Source organism: Lepisosteus platostomus, chromosome 15 (genome assembly GCF_059453375.1).
Source record: "Lepisosteus platostomus isolate fLepPlt1 chromosome 15, fLepPlt1.hap1, whole genome shotgun sequence".
NCBI classification, from domain to species: Eukaryota; Metazoa; Chordata; class Actinopteri; order Semionotiformes; family Lepisosteidae; genus Lepisosteus; species Lepisosteus platostomus.
Window position 1 is genome coordinate 21,727,060 of NC_142625.1, and position 21,772 is coordinate 21,748,831.

Consider the following 21,772-nt stretch of genomic DNA (forward strand, 5'->3'; position numbering starts at 1 on the left):
GTTAGGACAAAAGGAAGAGTAAGGTGCTGGCTGGGAGGTGGGAGAGTCGGAGATGTATTTATTTCTGGGTTAAATTTTTAAAGTGAGACTGAGTCGTGTCAGTGTTGGTTAGCCTAGTAGCTAGTCCATCAGGGTATCAGAGGGTAGAGGGAAGTAAAGTGAAATACGCTAACATATACAGTACAGTACAGCACTCTCACCAATGTAATTATAGTGATGTTTTTTTATATTTCTGTGTTGAACATAAAATGAAAATCTGCATCTACCACTATGGGGGTAATGCTTGTATCTTTTGGCAAACTGCAATATGAATTGCTATTTTGAATAAAAATAATAAGCTTGCTGATGCCTTTATCCACTACATCACACGTTCAAAACAATTCCTTTGATGTACAAATTCACACACTGAATTACAGACTTGACTGTGCATATTGTAAAGTAAAAACAGCTGAGATTATTATGACTACTGTAGCTCTCTGTCTTCTGTTATATTGTATCAGCCTATTACTGTACATTGCCCTTTTACACAGTAAAACATTGTGAAATAGAGATATTGTAGCAAATCCAGGGATAGATAATAGAATCTGAACCTCTGTGTGTTGAAGAGACAACCAGTCAGAGACAGGCACAGTCTTGATGTGTCCGAATAATCATCTTCCTATTTATGGGAAAATCTTTCAAAGACTTGAGTGTTTTGGGTTCACTGGAGGAAATGCAATACAAAAATGTAGAACGAAGCAGTTGTGAACATTTTGCACATATTTCAAAATTATAGAAAATGATGATGCATTAGTCACAGCTGAAAGGGAAGACATAAAATGTCTACAGTTTTCTGATGAACAATTTTCACAGAAAGGAAATTGAACCTCATCTAATCTACATGTTATACCCTTCCTAAAGTTTTAGGGCATATTCACATACTGTAGATTTTCTATTGTGTTGGGTTTTTTGCTGACACAGGGTTTCTTTTGATATCCATGCAACTGGAGGACATAATAAATGTGATTTGATGTGTATCACAGCTCACTTTACTTGCCTCAACTTTCCTTCTCGTGACAAGATGAAGAAAAAAGATTTTCAGATGAAAAACAGGTCTCGCCACAGATTCCGATTTTGATTTCTCTCTCAAAGATGCCGGTCCTTAAAAAAACATTTTCTACCACAGATTCCACACATACAAATCCAGTGAAGGAGTGCCATTTTTGTGCTGTTGTTTTCCTGTCTTTATTGAAACCCATTTGCAGGCTAAGACCATATGTGCCCATTAAATATTACTTAAAATCATAAAGAAACTGTTAGCACTGTTGCATGAAGGTTCTTGGATCGTGGGTTAATTTCTGGGCTGAAGTGCCATCTGTGTGGAAAATGTTCTTCTGGTGTTTGTGCAGATTTTCACTGGGTGTTCCACTTTCTTTTCACCTTCCAAACATGCAGGCTGAGTTAATTGGTTCTCTAATCTGTGCTGTATGTTAGCCCATTCCTGGAATGGAATAGCATTAAGGATGTAGTCCTGTCATAATATCTGTGCTTTTGGGATAGGCTCCAGGTTATCCTAAATTGGAATCAGCAGTTTTCTGAAAATGGATGGGTCTGTATCATCACTATGGCATTTGGATCAATGAGTGTCAGTTCACCTTTCAACATTTTAATGTGAGCAAGAAAATGAACAGGTACGATCCTTGCATCCTTACAGTCAGAGACAAGCAGGTGATTAAGCCACCTTCATCAGAGAACACGGGATTGCTCATTTTGTTTTTTGACCTTCCAACATTTATATCATGGCTCATAATTACAACTGACAAAAAAAAACTTCCTGCTGTGAAAAACAGCAGCAACAGCTTGGAAACTTTATTCCAAAGCGCACCTTGGATGTCCTGGGATATAAATATGATGGCTTTAACACTGATATGAAAGTCCATCAGCATACAGTATGTGCACATTCTTTTTGCTGACTTTTCATCAGCATTTAGCACTATTCAGGCAAACAGGCTGGTAAGGAAGCTTTTGGATATGGGAGTACTGTACATCATACACTTAGTCAGTGGATATAATTGTTTTTTTTTACTGATTGACAACAATACGTGCAAGTGAGCTCGGGGAAATATCTTACAATCAGTACCCCAAGGCTGTGTGCTGTCCCCATTGCTTTTCACATTGTATATTAATGACAACTGTTTAATTGTTAAGCTTGCAGATGATGTTGCCTTGATTGGACTTTTCAATGATGGTAATTACGAAAAATAACATTTACAGACAGGAGATAGATCTTTTTTATAATCGGTGTCAGGATAATTCACTGTTTTTAAACACAAAGAAAACTAAGGAAATGATTGGATTGATTTTAGAAAGTTCTATTCCTCTGTGTTAATGGAACTCATATAGAAACAGTAAGTGAATATTGAGTACCTTGGCACTATTATCGATTGTAAATTGACTTGAATTGCCAATATGAGCCACACTATAGGTTATATGTTTTAAGGATGTTCAAGACATTTTAATCTAGAAAGTACAATGTCGACACTTTTTTTATATTATTTTTATTCAGAGCATTCTAACCTTTTGTATTCAGAGCTGGAGAGGTGTTTGTCCTTGCAGAACAAAATTAAGTTGAACAAAGTGATCAGCATTGGTGCATCCTTAGACTCAAAATATAGCTAAAGGAGTGATATATTCTTCTCTGGGAGGATGTACCAGATTCCCTGTAGGAAAAAGAGAGCATTTACAGTACTTCCTTCACATCTAAAACCATTCAGCTGGTGAACAATGAAAAAGTTGTTTGCAGGTAGGGATCTGCTTCTTCTTGTTTTTAGGCTATTTACAAGCAAACAAATTGTCTGTTTTTTAATCATATGTTACTGGAAGGGTTGTGATTGAGTGCTGTCGTTGAATGTTACTTTGTATTATGGTATTGTACTGTTGGTAAATTGTGTTATTGACATATATGTTACCATTTATGAGCGATGTGGAGGATGATGTCATAATGTTTGATTTTAGGCGTGTCTCAGGTCTGAGGTGCAAAGGAATATGGAGAGGTTGTCTCCACCAAAAAGTGAAAAAGCACTGTTTCACAAAGTCTTTTTCTAGTGTACGTCTCCACAGCCAGAATGTTTATTGCCTCTGTTTTTTAACTTTTCAGTGGAATTAACCTCTACTTGTTCCTTTGTTCAATGTTTGCCACATTACCAGCGTGTCCTTGGTGTGGGTGCGTTACAGTACATGCAAAAAAAGAAGAAATTAAAGAATATCTGTCACAAAACCACGTATACAGTCACCATTCTCTGAAGCATTGCAACCTTTTACAAAAAACTACTTAATAAAATAGCACAGAATCTTTCTGCTGGGGAGATACAGTAACCACGTTGTAGGCTGACATTTATTGAGTTACTGTACCTCTCTACTAAGTCTGTAGGACAGGAGGCAGTGGGTGTGAGACAATGCATGAAATACACATTGCAACATGAATGCTGTCACCGTACAGAGCAGAGAATGAATGATACACAGTATAAAGTGGACTGAATAACAATTAAGTATTGCTGCATGTCTTGAATACTATTTAGAATTAATGTATCAATGTAAGGGATTGGTATAGCCAGGGTGCTTCAATGCTCTTACAGTATAATGGATGACATCTATCTTCAGTGGATGCCGATGAAGTAAAACACTAATTGGAAAGGAGCTTTTTAAAGGAGCTTTTTTTGATATGCAAAATGTTTTATTAACAAAGCAGATGATAAGAATATGATTGTACTGTACAATGTAATTATTACTCTTAAACAAATACAGTGTGTGCGTATTTCAACATGTGTGGAATGGTGTAGTGTCTATTATCAATGTTGGCTCACACCTTTAGGTTCCTGGGTTTGATTCCAGTCTGGTGAGTGTCCTGTGTGGTTTTCATGCTCTCACTGCGTCTATGTGGGTTTTCTCCAGGTGTTTCAGTTTCTAATGTCATGCTGGCTACAGCTGTGTCTCCAAATCACACCTCTGATGGGCTGACACCTCATGTTTGCAGTCCCATCTTGAGTCCAGTGCTTCCAGACTGTACAGTACATCTGCAGAAGATAACATTCAGTGCTGTAACAAAGTGTTTGTTACAGCAGTTTCCACTGTTACATATCCCAGAAAACAGAAACATTCACTAGACTGAAGCACAACCAAGCAACCAACACAAAAGAGCAAATACACTGGCTTCTCCTTTTTTTAAGTTGATTTAATCATATTCCTATTTATACCACAGGACACTAAGAGTAAATAAAATAATTCATCTAACCTTCTTTCCTAACCATTTTTTAAATCTCAAAGCCTGTAAAGAATGTAGGGATGCTAAAAAAGAAAAATAAAATTTTCTGTTATCATTTTAATGCTTCCACCCTTATGACAAGGGTGTGTGTGTTGAACTGAATGGTCATTACTCAAGTCATTAAGTGCAGCTGCTACACCAAACTGGAAAACAGCTGGATGATGCGCACATCTCCAGAACATCACAGACCAGTTACCATGTCATTCCCATCTGAAGAGACAAAGTGCTACGTGATAGGGAAAACGGCTTAAGAGAATGCTCACAGAATTTCACAAAACAGAAAACCATCCCCAGAGACAGATGTGTTAAATCCAATTTACATGTAAATGTGAAGGAAGCCCGTGTCTTATCATTTCACGTTCCGGATATCATTCCTTAAAAGAGCTAGTTACAGTAGCTGTTACAATGCAATGGTAAAATAGTGCACACCCAAACAATACCCTGACTCTGTGTCTGCATTGTAATCCAAGGCACAAGGATGTGCTGAAAAGAGCTGTTTAGAGGGCAGTTTTCTAAAAGCAATGGAAGACATACTGTAGGAGAGCACATACACTATATGGAAGGTATCCAACAGACTTTTTTTTTTTAAAAAAGGAACACCTCTAGTCAGGGTTGGGGATGATCAGGAGCCCATCCCTGCAAGTACAAACAAGCACAAGGCAGGGTACACCCTGGACAGGACGCCAGTCCTTAGCAGGTCACACACAGACACCGACACGCACACACTCACACCAGAAGCCGGGGTTAACTTAGAAGTAAGGCTATGAACTGAAGGAGGAAACCGGATCACCCGGAGGAAACTCATGTGAACACAGGGAGAACATACAAACTCCATGCAGATAACACTCCAGGTCCCTGCACTGCGAGGCAGCAATGCAGAGCATAACACATTCCTGCCAGTGCAAGCAAAGCCTTAGCAGAAGCATCAGTACGCTAAACCCAACATTCTTATGACAAATACAAATCAGACATGAATTGCTGTGGGGTTGCTCTGTGGCCACATTTACTGCATCCTTCTATGAATTATTTATTCTATTCTATTATATCATGACCAGGAGCATAGTATTTGTACATACTGTAACTGCATGTGAAAAACTGAGTGGTGTAATTAACAGAAATTAATGAAAGTAAAGTGAAGACAGTAGGCAATTTGATCTTCCTCTATTTTACAGATTTATGCCACAAAGAATGTGTTCTTTTGGAGGAGGGGGCGAGTAACATACTAGGTTAGCGTCTGCACTCATATCCGAGTGCTATTGACATTGCGGTTGTGCCTTGATCAAGTATTTTATCCCAGGTGCCAGAGTTGGCCCAGCTGTTTAAGTGTGGACCAGCATTTCCGGGAGGATGGACTGGCATTTCATCCAGGAAGCAAGTCATGGACTCTCTAGTGTCTCTACTACAGAAAACAGGATGAGCTGTACCTCTGGTATGGACTATATCTTTTCACATATGAGTTCTCAGACAGTACTCTAACAACAAAACATTCTCTCATTTTTCCTCTCACCATAAAAACGTCCACTTATTCAGAGCAGGAGTGTTTTTCAATAGCTTTTCTAAATGAGAACTGAATGTGAAAGGCAGATTTATTCAGCGAAACACAACATTTCAGCTGTCATGTTTCCATGGTGGTGTTGGACATTAAAAACACATTAATAACATGCCAGCAGGGCTGCCTGTGCTGTATGTCACAAGGGTTCTAGCTGAGCACTTTGCTTACGACACAGGGAACTTTGCACACCTCATTATCTATTATTCTACAAAGTCCTCTTTGTAGAAACACCATGAAAGGTACAGCTTTGGAAAACCTCAGTACAATATTTGTTTTGACCCCAAAAAAGTTTTTTGATTTGAATTGATGTGGAAAGTACAGAATCTCATTCTCAGACAAAACCAAAACGCATTGTTTTACATGAAGGATCTCTTTCATTTTTTTTATATTTCAACACTGTTGTTGAACTCTTAAAAGGAAGCTTTATCTTGGGTTGAGATACCATCAGATTACAAAAGCAATACTAATGTCCTGTTTGGTAAGTAGCATTAAGAGTGTAATGTGATTATCTGCAATTTGTAAAATGTTACAAAATAAAAATTCTGTCTTAAGAGATACTTAATCATTGGAATTAAAAGCAATTTTTACTCTACATAAATTACAGCAATAAAAAAAATAAAAAGAAACCAAACATCATAAATATTTTTTATGCAATTAAAATTCCATCTGCCATTATAAAACCCAAAACCGAAAGAAGAGTTCTGCATCAGAATAGGTTTACTTTATTTCTGTATTTTATCTTGAATGTTCCATTCAGGAGGGTCAAGGAGAAGCCTGTCGTCATTCATTCTAAACACGTTTTACTGTTGATATGCAGTAATTATGCCTTTGAACTTTAGATTGTTACATGTGAATTACTTCAGGTTGCATCTTATTGAAGTGGAACAGATGAGGAAAACCGGAAAGTGCTCTCAGCAGTGAAGGATTCAAACGAGACATGCTGCAGAAATGACAGCTTTCTAAAATGAAACGTGAAGAGGACACATTCCAGTATATTTTGTGATGTAACTGCAAACAAACATGTTTCAGAATGTGCTCTTTTATATTATGCCCTCTTATCCTCTCAAACTCTGGGAGCATATTTCAGAATGGCTGGAACTTTTACTGGTGTAAATCTAGACATCTCCAGACATATTCCATTACAAGAGACAAAAATTCTCAAGGGCAATGCTCTCCAGCAAGCAACATCATAATTTTACTGGTTTCCTATTTTTCATTAATTCATAAATCAATTCAACACTTGAAGTCAATGAGAGAACTAGTACCAATAAAATACATTAATATACTACTTTGTGATGTTTGACATCTTATTTTAGAAAATTAGGTGATGCAATCATACACTACTGCACTAGAACTCCAAGAAGTACTGTATGTGCGCTCGGGCTATCATGTAGCACACAAGTGTAAACAAACATGTATGTGTGTTGGTTAAAATCTTAGAGTCACAATTCCCACATGTTCTTTAATAACAAAAGATTATGTAAAATGGGATAAAGTTGTACTGAAGGTTGAGTGATTTGGTCTTTACTTCAAACAAATTTCTGTTCGTAGCAGGAGGAGTAATGCATAGTTGGAAGTTTTTGAAAATCTTTAGTGGTGAGGAAAACCTTTGCACTAGCAAAGCATGAACTCATCCAATAGAGGATAAGCTAGAAAGAGCCCAGCTGTGGTGACCAGCACTCCCAAGGTTTCACAAAGAACATTATACAGGTGTGTAATGCAATCCTGGGACAAGGCCAGCTTATAAACAGTATGTTACATTATGGCTAGTAACATGCAGAAATATTGTTTAACTGAATTTTGTTTTTTAACCAAAGAAACGTATGCTAAAATCATAAAGCGTGCATGCATTTTAGCATGCCTTGTGTACTACTGTACATGTTGGCTTGGCATCCTGCTTTAAAAACAAGGGCATTTTTCCTTTAATTCTTTAATATTTCATGGCTATTTTTGCCCTGTAGCCAGAACAATTGGACAAGCTACTTCATAAAGAATAGTAAAACTATTTTTACAACTTAAACTTTATGACCAGTCTTACAGCTGTGGATCATTCTATATTTTCAAGATGTGCCCCAATAATGTCAGTGCAACATTTGTTCTTATTTATATGCAAACTTATGCAGTAATTAATTTGCAGTATGCCCCAAAACTCATCTGACATTGCTTAGATAATTGTAATAAATGAGATTTAACTTTTAGTCATACTTCAGAAAAACACCCAAATTTAATAATTTAGTTAAATTAGAGTAATGCTTTTTGGAGTTAATCATTTAGAACTGATTGGTTATGCATCTACTGTTATTGTTTTGTATAATAGTGTTTTGTTGGTTTTCTTCATGGTTTAATACATGTTGCCTAGAGGGAAACTTATGAATTTGTCTTCATGAAATGTTGGATCCTCTTAAAAGCTGATGGTTCATTTGGAATTGTGATATAGTAGGTGCCGTCCTTTGAGTCCTGACTACTTGGTTATTAAAGAGTACAGTGTTAACCCACGAGTCTTGGCTAAATTCCTGTTGTGGTTTGTACAATCTGGCCTTCCTAGAATTGTGCCTTGGTTCAGGCTGCTCACTTCTACACATGATCAACTGTGCAGTGGGACTGCTGGCTCATAATGGTAGCCTTTGATCATGCTAAGTGTTGTGCTTCAGTTGTGGAGGAGATGGGTCCCCTTCTATATGTGAAGTGCTTTAGGATCCATCAAGATTATTTATACTGTTAATGCAGTAAATGCAATGAATGATGATTCATACAGTATTCTACTAATCACAAGTTTGTATCCAAGCAATTTTAAAAATATCTCTCGATATTGTACACTGAGCAATCCCAAAAATGCTTAAAGAAATTGTTTCTGAAGAAAAACATTCATATGGGCGTATTTTGTTCAACTTATTTTGCTTTGATTAGTAGAAAAATCTTTGTTGAAGAGTTCCAAATTTTAGAGAAACAGTATATTCCACAGTCTCACCGGTGAGTGAATCAGTGTTCATTTTCCTCATATAAATCTGCTTTTGCTCTATTGTTACAAATATCCTCAAGCTCTGTGCTTGCTGTTCTTGTTGAAAGAAGCATATACATTTCTGTGACTCACATGCTACTCGTGATGACCATTGCAAACACCAAATTCTGCCAGCAATGCTTTTGTTTTTTTCTGAAAACTCTGATATTTTATTTGATCAAAATGAATAGTCTACTGTTTCCAAGCACCAGAAAGACTGCCAAGAATACATTATGCAAAAGCACTTCAAATTATGTACTGTAAATGCCCTATATTTACTTTAAATGTTAACTTTTAAGTAGAAAAATCAACACTGCACATATCATCTCTCTGTACATTGATATACTTATTTTAGATAGGTTTCTTTTGATGAAGATTTATTCAGTAATACCTTTTTTAGATGGTCAGAAAGATGAACACCACCATTTCAGTTTAAATTAACACTCAGATGGTCATAAGTTATCTAAAAGCCTGGTCCTGGTTAGGGTTAAAGCAATCTGATTCTTATCCCAGCCTAGGTGAAAATTATGACTGGTGAACAACATGAAGCCCATTTCATCCATGATGCATTTACTGTGGTACAGTATGTATACCTAATGAGTATATATACTCATACAGAAAGGGAATCGTGAGAGTATTTACTGTGCAGAATGAGGAAGCCTTTCTTAAAAGAGGGGAATTACAGACATACAGTAGAATTACAGTCATAGTAAAGACTCGGAAAACCCATACTGTACGTCCCACTGCAGGAAACCTGCTTTTCTCTTGTTTTCTCCCTATTTTCTCTTAGCAAAAGTGTAGTATATTTGATTAAAAAGCAACTTACCTGAAATCTATGGCCTAGAATATTTGAAATGTGTGAAAGGTAAGGCAACAGTCATATGTGTTGCCTGCTTTCAACTTAACCTGTTAAAAAAACATTTGGTGTGAACGCAAGGAAAAGAACATAGTATGGAAATTTACAAGACTATGAGAAACTGTAGAGTGCAATTCTAAAAATAGGGAAACATACAGTAACACTTCAATCATCTCTTGTTTATGATGCCCAGAGGCAGGACGAGACAAGGCTTCCAGTCAGAAGGGATTAGACAAAACTCTACTTATATTGTAGTCCTGTTCAGTTTGGTTTCTTCTCATTACTTCAAATATATGCATATATATAAGATTATGGATTTTTGTTGAACTTAAATCCAACAAAAATATTTTTTCATTAAGATTCGTTTTTTAAAAAAACAACTTATTCCAAGTGACACCAATTTGCAAGGGCTAAGCATACACATTCAGCTCGTGACCTCCTGCTTTTCTGGGTAACATGTACAGTATTCCATTGATATAGCACACACTTTTCCAAGAACAAGTTTCATCTCATGCATATACTAATGAATACAATACTAATGCATTTCTGTGCTCTAGTATCTGGCATTATTACAAACTGAATGAAAAGTGCTGAATAAATAAAACAATAAATGCTTTAATTATTTCGACATCTTCTCTAGCAGCTGGGCAACACTCAGCTATTTAAGGAATGAATCACTAAGTAATGTCTCATTAATTATTCTTGTTACTATCCTGGATATATATCCACATTCTATATATTGCACAAGTAAACCCAGTGCTGTTACCCATTCTAGACATGACTATTACTACACCAATGTGATGTAAATATCTTCCATAATACTGTAAATAAAGATACAGTACACACCCTATTGGCCTTCTGTTGGCTTAGATCTGTGTTTTGTTGTTTCTTGTTTTGAACAAACATCAATTCTAACTGAAATAACTGAAAGAAGCTACTACCAGGAAAGCCTTAACAAATGCCAGATTTAATAACATTTTCATATTTTTTAATCCCAGTCAGAAAGGAGTTTGCTTTTGCCGAGAGGACGTCACTGCTTGTAAAACTTGCAGGACAAGGGTTAAAACCTATTATATGTTTTATTATTTTTGTACTTGAAACATAAAACCAGGAACAGTCCTAGATCTCTGGAGCCCTGTTAGTTCCAAGGGCTTTACATTCTGGTTAAACAAGAACGCTTTTACCAAAAACAACTAATGAAACAAATACAGTAGCTGTTGGAAATGCAAGGAAACTCAAGGTGTAAAACAGACAAAGCACAAGTAAGTGCATGGTAATTAGTGAAAACAAAAAAGTTCATTAACTGTGTCGAGGCCAAGCAAAATGCATTAAGGTTGTGGAGATCTGTAGAAGATTGCAGAAATAGTTGAACATGCACAGAACAATGCTACAGAGCAAGCAATGTTGCCAGTCAGAGTTACAAACTGACATCAGCACAAGCGACAAGCCTGTCAAAACTACTGGAGACAAGCTAAGAGCCAGAAGCCCTTTTCCAAACTGAGAAACAGGTCAGGCAAACAGCAGAGCATACAGTAACCACATGATGCATGGCTAACAAAACTGGGTTGTGCGATATAATCTGTCAAGGAGCTGTGGATCTTCCAAACGTATCACAAATAAGCAGCTTGGCTTTTTAGATTTGGTCCCTATGTTCATAGTCTATTTGAATGTTTTGATCCACAACTGTGCAGTCAAGGAAGCTCCCAAATGCAATGATAAGAGTCAAGACACAACAAGGGGTTTGAAAACAATCTTTAAAAGGGTTTTTAAATTACATTTTTTAAACTAAGAATGGTTAAAAAACGACCAGTACAGGAGACAGATCTAAAGGTCAAACAGATTTTTTAAATTCCTACAGTTATGGGAAAAAAACAAAACATCTGTAATCCATACCTACATCATAGTTTGCAAAACTTATCAAAATATCTCTAGAACTTATTATACCCAGAATCCTGAACTAAGAACAATTCTGATTGTCTGAATTATATCAAAAATATATTCAGGCCAAAACTGCACAGTTCCTTTCTCGCCATCAAAATCACATAGAACCACCACCATCCTCCTTTAGTGTAACATTCTCCCTCGAGTATTAATTCACTTATTTTGAAGCACACTGCACAATACAGTACCTGCTTCATGTCAAATGAAATGTGTATTTGAATCTTTCAACAGCTCTCCATTGCGTTGATGACCCTGCATCCCTTACAGCTTTACAGTAGTACAGCTTTCAAAAAAATATTTTTAAACAATTGCAACAAAAAGAAAAGCTTAATGGACAGGGTTGCTTACCTTGCATTCCATTCACATTCCAGTTTTCTACAGGTCCACATCTTTCCTGACTGTGGTTTAACAGTCATGTTCAATTTTCAGCAAGACAGGGAGGGAAGAGAATTATTAGCACTGTGCCTTATCATTCAGTTGTATTTGTTTAATACAAAAAAATCTGTACTTTTAAAGTCACTATATACTGGCAAAGCACAAACAAAAGTGTTATGATACACTGTGACTTTGACCATATCTTTTCAGTTCTGTAGGTGAGGTGTCATCCATAGGGAAAACCCTTACCATCTTGACTCGCTATTCATTGCAATTCTGGTCTTGTCCACTCTGCAATACAACCAGAGGTATTTATGTATTGTTTTTGCCCACTTTTCATGATGATTCTGTTCAAGCAATGAAGTTCTCTTCCTCTGAAGTGAAATGACAAAATCCCAAACCAATCTGAAAATTCCAAATCTGATGGCACAGCACTGTAGCAAGAAAAGGATTTTAATGTGACGTTTCAATAACGTAAGAAAATTAAAAAAAGATATGAAAGTCCTCTTTTGTGTTTCAGATTTAATAGTATTCTGAGATTGTTCTCTGAGATACAATGGCTGCATGGGTAAACAGGTTTGCAAAGGATTTCAATTCATCAGAGTAAATTGGCTCCTTGCACATTTGGAAGTTTATTCCTTCACAACTTGGCAGGTCTGAATGCAGTAAGCAATTTATGGAGGTGACATCGCTGACTTTAAAAGCTTGACAGCTTAGAATTCAGTCACGGCAGAGAATCCATCATTTGGTTCCATAAAATGCGCCGTTCTCTGGGAAGTGGCTCTGCGTCTGCTCTGAGCCCATGAGCAACCACGATCCAGTCCTAGCACGGGCAGAGCAAAACTGCGCACTTTTCAGTGGTGCCACGAACCGGATTTCACAGGCTAATATCCATCAGCCACTGAAGTTGCTGCAGACGAGAGGGAGGAATTTAGAGGGAAAGAGTGGAAGAGGACTCATTGCAGTGAGAATGCCACATAAGTTAAACCTAGACAACGTGGAATTCTGCCGAGGCAGTGGCAGTGTGCGTCTTTTGGCACAGTGGAGTTCGCCGCTGTCTGTGTAAACTCAGAGCCCGTAAATGATCTCGATTGAACCCTGGCAAGGGCCGAGCAGAGAATCCCGCATTATTTTTACATAGAATTAATCCCAGCTGCTAGAGTGAGGCTTTCTCCTTAAAGACATGATCTGGCCAGCTAACAGACTATGCTGGTAGATGGGGAAAATACTGTTCATCAGGACACACCACAGGTACCGGACAGGGGGCTTCATTTTCCATGCAAGACCATTGCTAAGAGTGGGAGCAGCACACCTGCCCACTGAGAGTGTTAATAGCTTAGATAAAATGATAACCGTAAATTATAATGCATAATCAGTCACAGCAGCCGTAGACACACGCGCACTGGCTGAGATAGGCAGTGGAAGATTTTGAAAAAGTGTCTCACAATGTGAATCAGGAAAAACACTGTGTGAAGACTGAGAGAAAATAGTGTGAGTAAAGAAGAACTGAGAGGGAAACGAGTCCTGCCTGTGTGAGAGAACATCCTGAGGGAAAGAGTAACAGAGAAACGAGGAAGATCTGAAGAAGGAAGGGTTCTGTTCGCCCTTCAACGTAAGAGGAGCAACAAATGATCTACAGTATCATCCCCGAGGGGTCCAGCCTCTAGTCACAGCATAGCATCAGGCCACTTAAACCACCAAGAAGGTCACAAGCCATGACATCATGATAGGCTAAGAGCTAGCATTGTCACACATATCTTGAGAATGGAAAGTATAGTCACATTAAATGGCTCAAATTAACAGTCCCCCAAGAAATTAATTTTTAAGGGTATTGTATAGATTAAAAAACCTCCTATGTGGATCTAATGGAGAACTGCACATCTTCAATGAAGCAAGCACCATTCACTTGCATACATTTCTTTCTTTCTCTTTTATCCAACAGATTTCCGGTGACCTAAAAAGGAATTTCCTAAAATATACCGTGGCAGATCCCAAGCTCTGGGAAGAACAGCTCGGGGACCTACCCACACTAAAACAGCCTTGCCGGCTCTGAATAACCCCCTCTAGGATTAATATTCTGCTTCTAAGCTCTTTTTCAGGGAATCAGCATTTTCAGGGAATGGTGCAGTTTCCAGCATTTTGCGTGTGTGAAGCTGAGGGTATGAGTGTGTCTCCAGCTTTTGCTGTGGGCTTCTTTCTCTCCAAACCGGGATGAGCTCTCACCCGCCCTCTCAAAGGCTCGCCTCTCTGTATGGTCCCAGGTATTGTCTCAACTTGTCTGTGTGAATTATGATGCTAAACATAGCATTTACAGCCAGGGAGAGTGTTGCTCACCTGTGAGCAATTAGGAAAATTTGTGAAGTCTGACCTTGTGAAGGTTAGAGCCCTTGACTGGGGCTCTAGGTAGCACTTCACTAGGGGAATTAACACATGCTATTGGTTATAATATGCATTTGTCATGTTTTAATGTTTAATAAATTACTGGGGCAGTTACAGAAGAAAAAGACATAAAAGAAAGCTTTACAACCCGTGATATTTAGCCAATTGGAAGCACTGTAGTTAATGTTTTGTTAAAAATATTTCCCATGACAATAATCAAGCAGTGTCCTGTTTTGTCTCAAAGATTATACTGTAATGTGCTTTAACAAGCTAGGCTCCGTTTTAAGTTTCTGCAGTGTCTCACACTACTCTTGAACCTAGCTTTTAAAATGAACTGTTCACTGACACACCTGAAAATGCAGTATGCTCTGCCAAAGGAATACAAAGGCTAGCTACTGTACCTTTTACCTTTAAATGTAAATACAGTTTACCATCACATTTAAATGTGAAGCAGTAACCACAGAGAGCTTTCTTGCTATGATCTTATGAATACACTTAACCCAGCTACTATATCCGCCACTGATATGTTTTGGTAAGAGATGGAAGTGATCAAAAGAAGAACTCTTTTGAGTGATCCATGCCAATGTATTAGACTGCTATGCTCTGCAATACAATGAAAAGGAGATACCAGCTTTTCAGAGTATACTTACTGTAAATAAGCATCTTTATATAATTATTTCCTGATGTGTGTAAAACTTCCCTTTTTCCCCATCATTACCTGGGTGTTCTGACTTCCTTATCAGGCAGTCAACCACTAAAATAAAAGAGCTTAGGTATTTTTTTCAGGAAAAAAAAACATTTCCTGCTTTACTGCTATTGTGTTGCTGGGGTGTGTATCTTCTGACTGAACCTGTGCTACAGCTAATGGGATGGTCCACGTTTAATGTGGTTCTTCCGGACACAAATGTCTCACCTTTTAAAGCAGCCTGACCACAGAGCAATTGGGATCAGTGTGGACAACTGATGATCCGGTCAGAAAGGATGCCCTGGGAATAGCACCTGAAAAACAAAGGTAAAAACTGAAAGTCTTGGAGAGACTGAAAGGGAAGCAGAACATGAAGAGGATGGATAGGAGTCGTGGTGAATTAAGCAGCGCTGTCTGAAGGGGAGGATTGTGATTCTAGACATGTTTCAGTGCTTCCACCTGAGTCTCTGTGAGGGGAGCCCAATCTGCACCCCAGCACTGGGAGCCTGCAGAGCTGTCACACTCTGCTTGGCCAGATTGGCTTGCCATGCTGATTGCATTGGCCTTGGATATTTTCAGTGACAATCAAAGAAAGACAGGGCTTTTGTTCTCATTTCTCAGTACCTGACCAATTTTTCAAAAAAGAAGAAACTACTGTATATCTGGTATAATAAAGAGCAGGAGTTTGACACTCTTACTCTGACACTGTAAGCACATACAGTACTGTACAGTATGCCACATACTGTATAGCTAAATCTACAGTATGTAGTCTATCTATGCATACTGTACACATTGATTGGAATGGGGTGTAATTTCAGACCTAGGGTGCTATCTGCATGGAATTTGTATGTTTGCATGGATTTGTGTCAGGTGCTTGGGTTTCTTCCAACAGGCCGAAGACATACAGTATTAGTAGGCTTCTGGGAAAATTGGCACTGGCACTGGCGTGAGTGTGTGTGGGTTTCTATTTATCTGTTTGCGCCCTGCAATGGACTGGTGTCCTATCTGGGGCAAATCCCACATTGCAGCTGTTACAAAGTAATTTTGCTAAAGAAAAATTGTCTTGTCTTGAAGTCTGAAGGCTTGACAGTCTTGATTCCAGGTCATGGAGTGGAGCAAACTCCCCAGAGAGTAATAGGAATGACCTGCCATCCTCTGTCATTTAAACTTCTGAAGGAAGATGATTGGTCGGGTGAGATTAAAAACCAGGAAGCAGTCTTCCAGTGACAATCAATATCAGATGTCTTTAAAGAGGACATCCTCTGTTATGTGCCTTCCCTAGAGGGAGGGAGAGAAGGAAACATCCTACTCACTGTGTAACATTGGACTTGTACAGCTGCGTGAGTTTTGGGAAAACATTTTTGGAAAATGTTTTCAGAAACATTTGAGAGTTGTTAATTAAAAATGTTTTTAGAATGGTTTCATGAGAGATACATATGTTTAGCTGCCAGTAAGAAGATTATCTACCTGACTATTATAAGGGAGGGACTTCAGGAAGTAAGAGGAGATTAAGGTTTGTGTTCTGTTTTGAATATTGAGTAAATAAAGGAGCACAATACTGTATTTTTCTATGTACAGAGTTCAGCAGTGTGTCGGTTTCTCTGAGCCCCACCTATTCAAAGAGCCAGTTACTGCACCCTGCCCTCAGATGTGCCACAAATAATAGACTGCACAGACAACCGGGGAAAGGATCCCTTCTATTTTCTGTGTTGGTGCTCTGATGACTAGGAGGAAATGTGGCATTTAACACTTCCTCTATAACCTTGAGCTGATAAGAAAGCTTACTGAGCTAAATGCCCTCCTCTTGTTTTTATACCTTTCTTAAGTTCTTATGCAGCTTTCTTCAGTGCACATACTCTATTTCAAGCTGCATACACGATATCAAGGACGGATGGATATTTTGACAGACGTCACAGGTGTAATCTGACATTTCAGACTCATTCAGAGAACGCCCCATGTTACACAAGCCACAGATCACAGGACTGGGGGCAATTTATACAGTGGATGTTTTTAAAAGACTTTGTTTATGCATGAAAATGTACTGTGTACTGTGACAATTTTTTTCCATTTCCTCAATAACGTCTTCTCTGCTTAGTTATAATTAGTGATTTCATGGGGGCATATCTTTTAGAATATTCCACTATATGCTCCTTGTCTTTCACAATGGTATTCACCATGGATAACTTCCATCTGAGCTCACATGTAATGATAATGAATCACCCTTTTCATATCTATTTAATATATCCATTTTTGTTTCTAGCCCAATCATTTTATGCAGCTTCTTCACTGTGCCAGTATCACTTTTCACATCAGATTTTCTCTGGCTGACCATGGTTTGAGTAAATTCACAAGAAAAAATAAAATCCGAGAGCTATAAAAAAAAACACCTCACTGCTAATCACTGTACAGTAAGGTCTTAACATTCATGAAGGTTTGGATCAGAGAACTGTCAAATGCACATATAACCAAGTCCACCCCTACACATTTACATATGCATTTACAATATACATATATGCACAATAGTACATAGTTACATATGCTTTTTATTACAGAATATGAGTATGTTTGTGTAAAAGACACGGTAAGTAACGCGCCCTTATGTGATAATTAAAGTACTAATGAATTTAGACTGTCAGTGAGTCATTTCCAGCCTGTCATTCCCCGCACTGCTGACACAGAACCTGGAGCTTTCATTACAATATAAAATCAAGATCACATTGAGATGCAGATGCTGTGTAGTGGAAACAGTGGCAGGGGGGCAGGAGATGCTCACTCACTAGTTAGATTCGGCTCATGACCCTAAGCTGGCGTACTGCTAATTTAAAAGTTGAGGTTAACAGCCTTCAGCTTGATTTCATCCTGCTGTGCTTCTCTTCCATCCAAGACCCAATCAGCCAGACCGAATTGAGAATAAGCAAATTTGTGAAGGTGATCACATACAGTGTGAGGTCCCACAGTGATCCCGATAAGACAATCCCCTTTCTTTTTCAGAGACATGAAGAAGCACCGTCAGCCTCTGTACCTTTAGAGAACTGATCAGCCTCTTGTCCAGTTCATCACTTCCAAGTTAGTCATTTGCAATCAGAATACTATCTCACATGTACAGTAATGAAAGCCCTAAGTCAAAGTCAGTTTTATGCTCTTTGAGAAGATGGTACATTAATGCCTCCATTAACTGCTTACGCACATGGCAAACAATTTCTTACCTAAAAAGCTTGAGAATTACCTTCTCAATGTGGCTACAATTAATAAGGTTTAAATATCCTTTAAATAAGGGCAACATTAAAGGCAAGCACTCAACATTGGGATCCCTGTTAAGATTAAGTTTTAGATACTGTGGCTTGATCATCAGAAGTAAAATGCCTACTGTATTAAAAAAGGAATTATATATTAATGTCTAGAAAGCTGCATCCTTACAAAATATCTGCTATTTATTAGAGTATTTTTAAAATATGCAGTACATCGAAAGCAAAAAGCTAACTCTTTAATCATAGTGGTCTGTAAATGCACCAAATATACAGTATAAACCTAAAAGAACTGGTAATGTACTAAACTACCACAGTTGTACTAGGTATTTCTTTATAATATGAGAAATGTGTTGAGTGAAATAATGTCTTATTTTTCTAGACAGGGTGTAATGAGTACTTCAATGATTCTTTCTTATTTATGCATCTCCCTTTATATGTTATATGAGTATGACTACTCAGTTTACAAACAAAAACATACTGATAAGGATCCAGTTTTTCAATAATTAGCCATTACGATTACACAGTATACTGTATGTGGTATTTTCCCAACAGGCCTGTGGCTTAAAAGCAGAATGAGAATGTTAAAACATCTTTTTACCTGCATCTTTTATGACAGCTACAGGACATTAATTCTCACAGATTTGACCTCATTTACACATTTTGTTTGTTTTCATTAATTTACGATTCCCATCCAACATAGTGACAATCTATCATGAGAAAAGGGAAAGTGGTGAGCAGAGAGTTAAATTGAAAACTTAAAGACCCTTGAGTTTCTGCATAATACAACATAATTCTCTTTTTCTGAGTGCGTGAAGTGGTTTGGAACTAACCATACGGTATAGGCATCATTGCAGGTACATCAAGGTATTCTGTCAAGCGATACATTCTTGTTGTTGTTTTGCACACAGCTAGAAGCATCAATTATTATTTTCTTATGTCCCTCCAATTGTAGAATCACCATTCCCTCACCTGCCCCGCTCACTGCAGCAGCTCCTGCCGGAGAGGTGAAGGCTGTATGGCTGTCCTCTGAGACACTTGTCAGGCCATCTGTCTCTTAACCACACGGCAATTCTGCTGCACCTGCACAAGAGCTGCACAGGGGGAGAGGACAAGCACAGCTCTCATCCATCACTTTAATTTACATGCTCCTAACGAGCCAAGTCAAGTTTACTGTGGAATCCCAGTCACAGTTGCCCATTAACAGCCAGACCTAGACCGTAGTGTCAATTGACATTCTGTTGGGTACTGCACTTCAGTGAGCGCTGAAGTGGATCCCCTTCCATATGTCAAGTACTTTGGTAACATCTGGGACAACTACAGCTATATAAATGCTATATAAATGCAAGTAAGTATTAATTTTTATTTCTGTTAATACTATATTCCTATCTGGGACAACTACAGCTATACAAATGCAAGTATTCATTCTTATTCCTGTTAATACTATATTCCTATCTGGTTTTATCAGCCAGTGACACTGTTTGCATTTCTATAAGTTGCTGCATAATAAACTAATAACTACTCTTTTAATTTTAACCACTGCTTTGAGTGAACAGCTGATCAGAGTTAATGATCTAGGAGAGTCAAAGCAATACTTTTAAATTAAGTACTTTTAATAATATTTGAGAAGCACTTATTCCTTATATATGAAGAAATAAAATGTTTTCTTTTCACTTCTGGGTGAAGGTAAATTTACCTAGATTGATCACACCAAAACAGGACTTACTGTACATCATCTCCATCTTCATGGAACAGGGTAAGACAATGTATTCATACATTACTAAGCAAATACTGTAACTGCTTAAAAAGTTAACTGTCCTTATCATACATTTTTATAATCTCCAACATGAATATGAAACATCTTCCAGGCACTGGCTTTCTAATTAATGTACAAGACACAGATCCATCAGAATACTGTTTTTGACAAGCACCATTTCAAAAGACTGACTGACAACACTGTTAAGAAAGACTGCCAAATGCTTTAGATATCTTGTTTAAATTAACATGACATAATCCAGTAAGAAACAATTCAAGACCCAAGTTCATCGGCTAAAGGTCAATTAAATGTAATAAATGTAGTTTTGTATAAATATATTTAAAAATATTTATACATATATAAAATAATTTGTGACACTCTTATAACCTACTTTTTTGGTTTTGTATTTTACATTTACATTTGTAGAATGGATCCTATATCAATGCAGGTCATTCTACATGATAGAAAAAGCAGAGCAACAGTATTAATATGTCTTAGGAAGCCTAACACCCAAAGGGTTGTGGGAGCATGCAACAAGCTGCCATTTTGTCGAAGTCCGTGTCCTGGCGTCTTGGATCAATTTGCTACTAATTAATAGAGGTGCTAACGGCCTCATCTATCATTTGTAACTGTTGTAATGTTCTCACATAAGTCACCATGAAAAAAGAGGATGTCAATCAATGGTGAAAAGGATGATATTAATAAAAATGTGCATCACTACTACAAGCAACATTGCTACTACAAGCAACATCATTTTGGTTTACACCCATTATAGTTCACTTATTAGCAGATGTTTCAGTCTTTTGGTAAAGTGAAGAATTGGAAATGAGTCCCCCGTGGGCTCTTTGCTAATTTTCAAATGTATACTATCAGTAAAAATGCAAAATCTCATTTATCATGCATACTTTATGGACAAACAACAGCTGTTTAATAACGTCAGTTACTGTTACTTGTATGTATGAGTCGCAATCACATTTATTTTCATCACCACTAGTTTTAAATTATATGGTTATATTTGCGTTTTCCTCCTAGAATCCACTGTATTGGACTAGCAAGTAATAATGACTTTGAGAATGGTTAACAATGCATACATACTGTACTTTCCTTTATTTAATCATTTTATTCTTGATATTACTATTGTAATATTGCAAACACTGATACAAACATGGACCAGATAACAAGGAATTATTTTCCATAAATTTACTCCAGGCTGTTGGATAGATATCATTCATCTCCTTAACTTTGTAAGAAGTTTTATTTATAGATAATCTCTTAGATTACTAAAGATTGCTCCTAATTTTAAAAATTCACCCCAGTCACCCCACTTCTATTCAGTAGATAATTGTCATGACAGCTCCTATAAAACTAAATGTATCTTGTTCAAAGGAAGTAAATAAGAATATGGTATTTTTCAAAGTTCTGCAATGCTGTGGATTAGAAAGGATGAAAGACCTTATTAAAAAGCATTATTTATAGCGCAGTCTAACTGTGCCTAGAGTAGACACGTGTCTGAGCAGGCAAGGGGCAGAACTCCATAAAGAGCTTTATTTCTGGAGTTTAATTTTTCCACAGTGCAGAAAAATTCCACTGTGTCGAAAAGTGTTGAATAAGATATAAATATCATGTATTTCCCTGTTTTCCTAACTTTTTAGGCTCCCTTAACACAGACAACAGTGACATTCTTG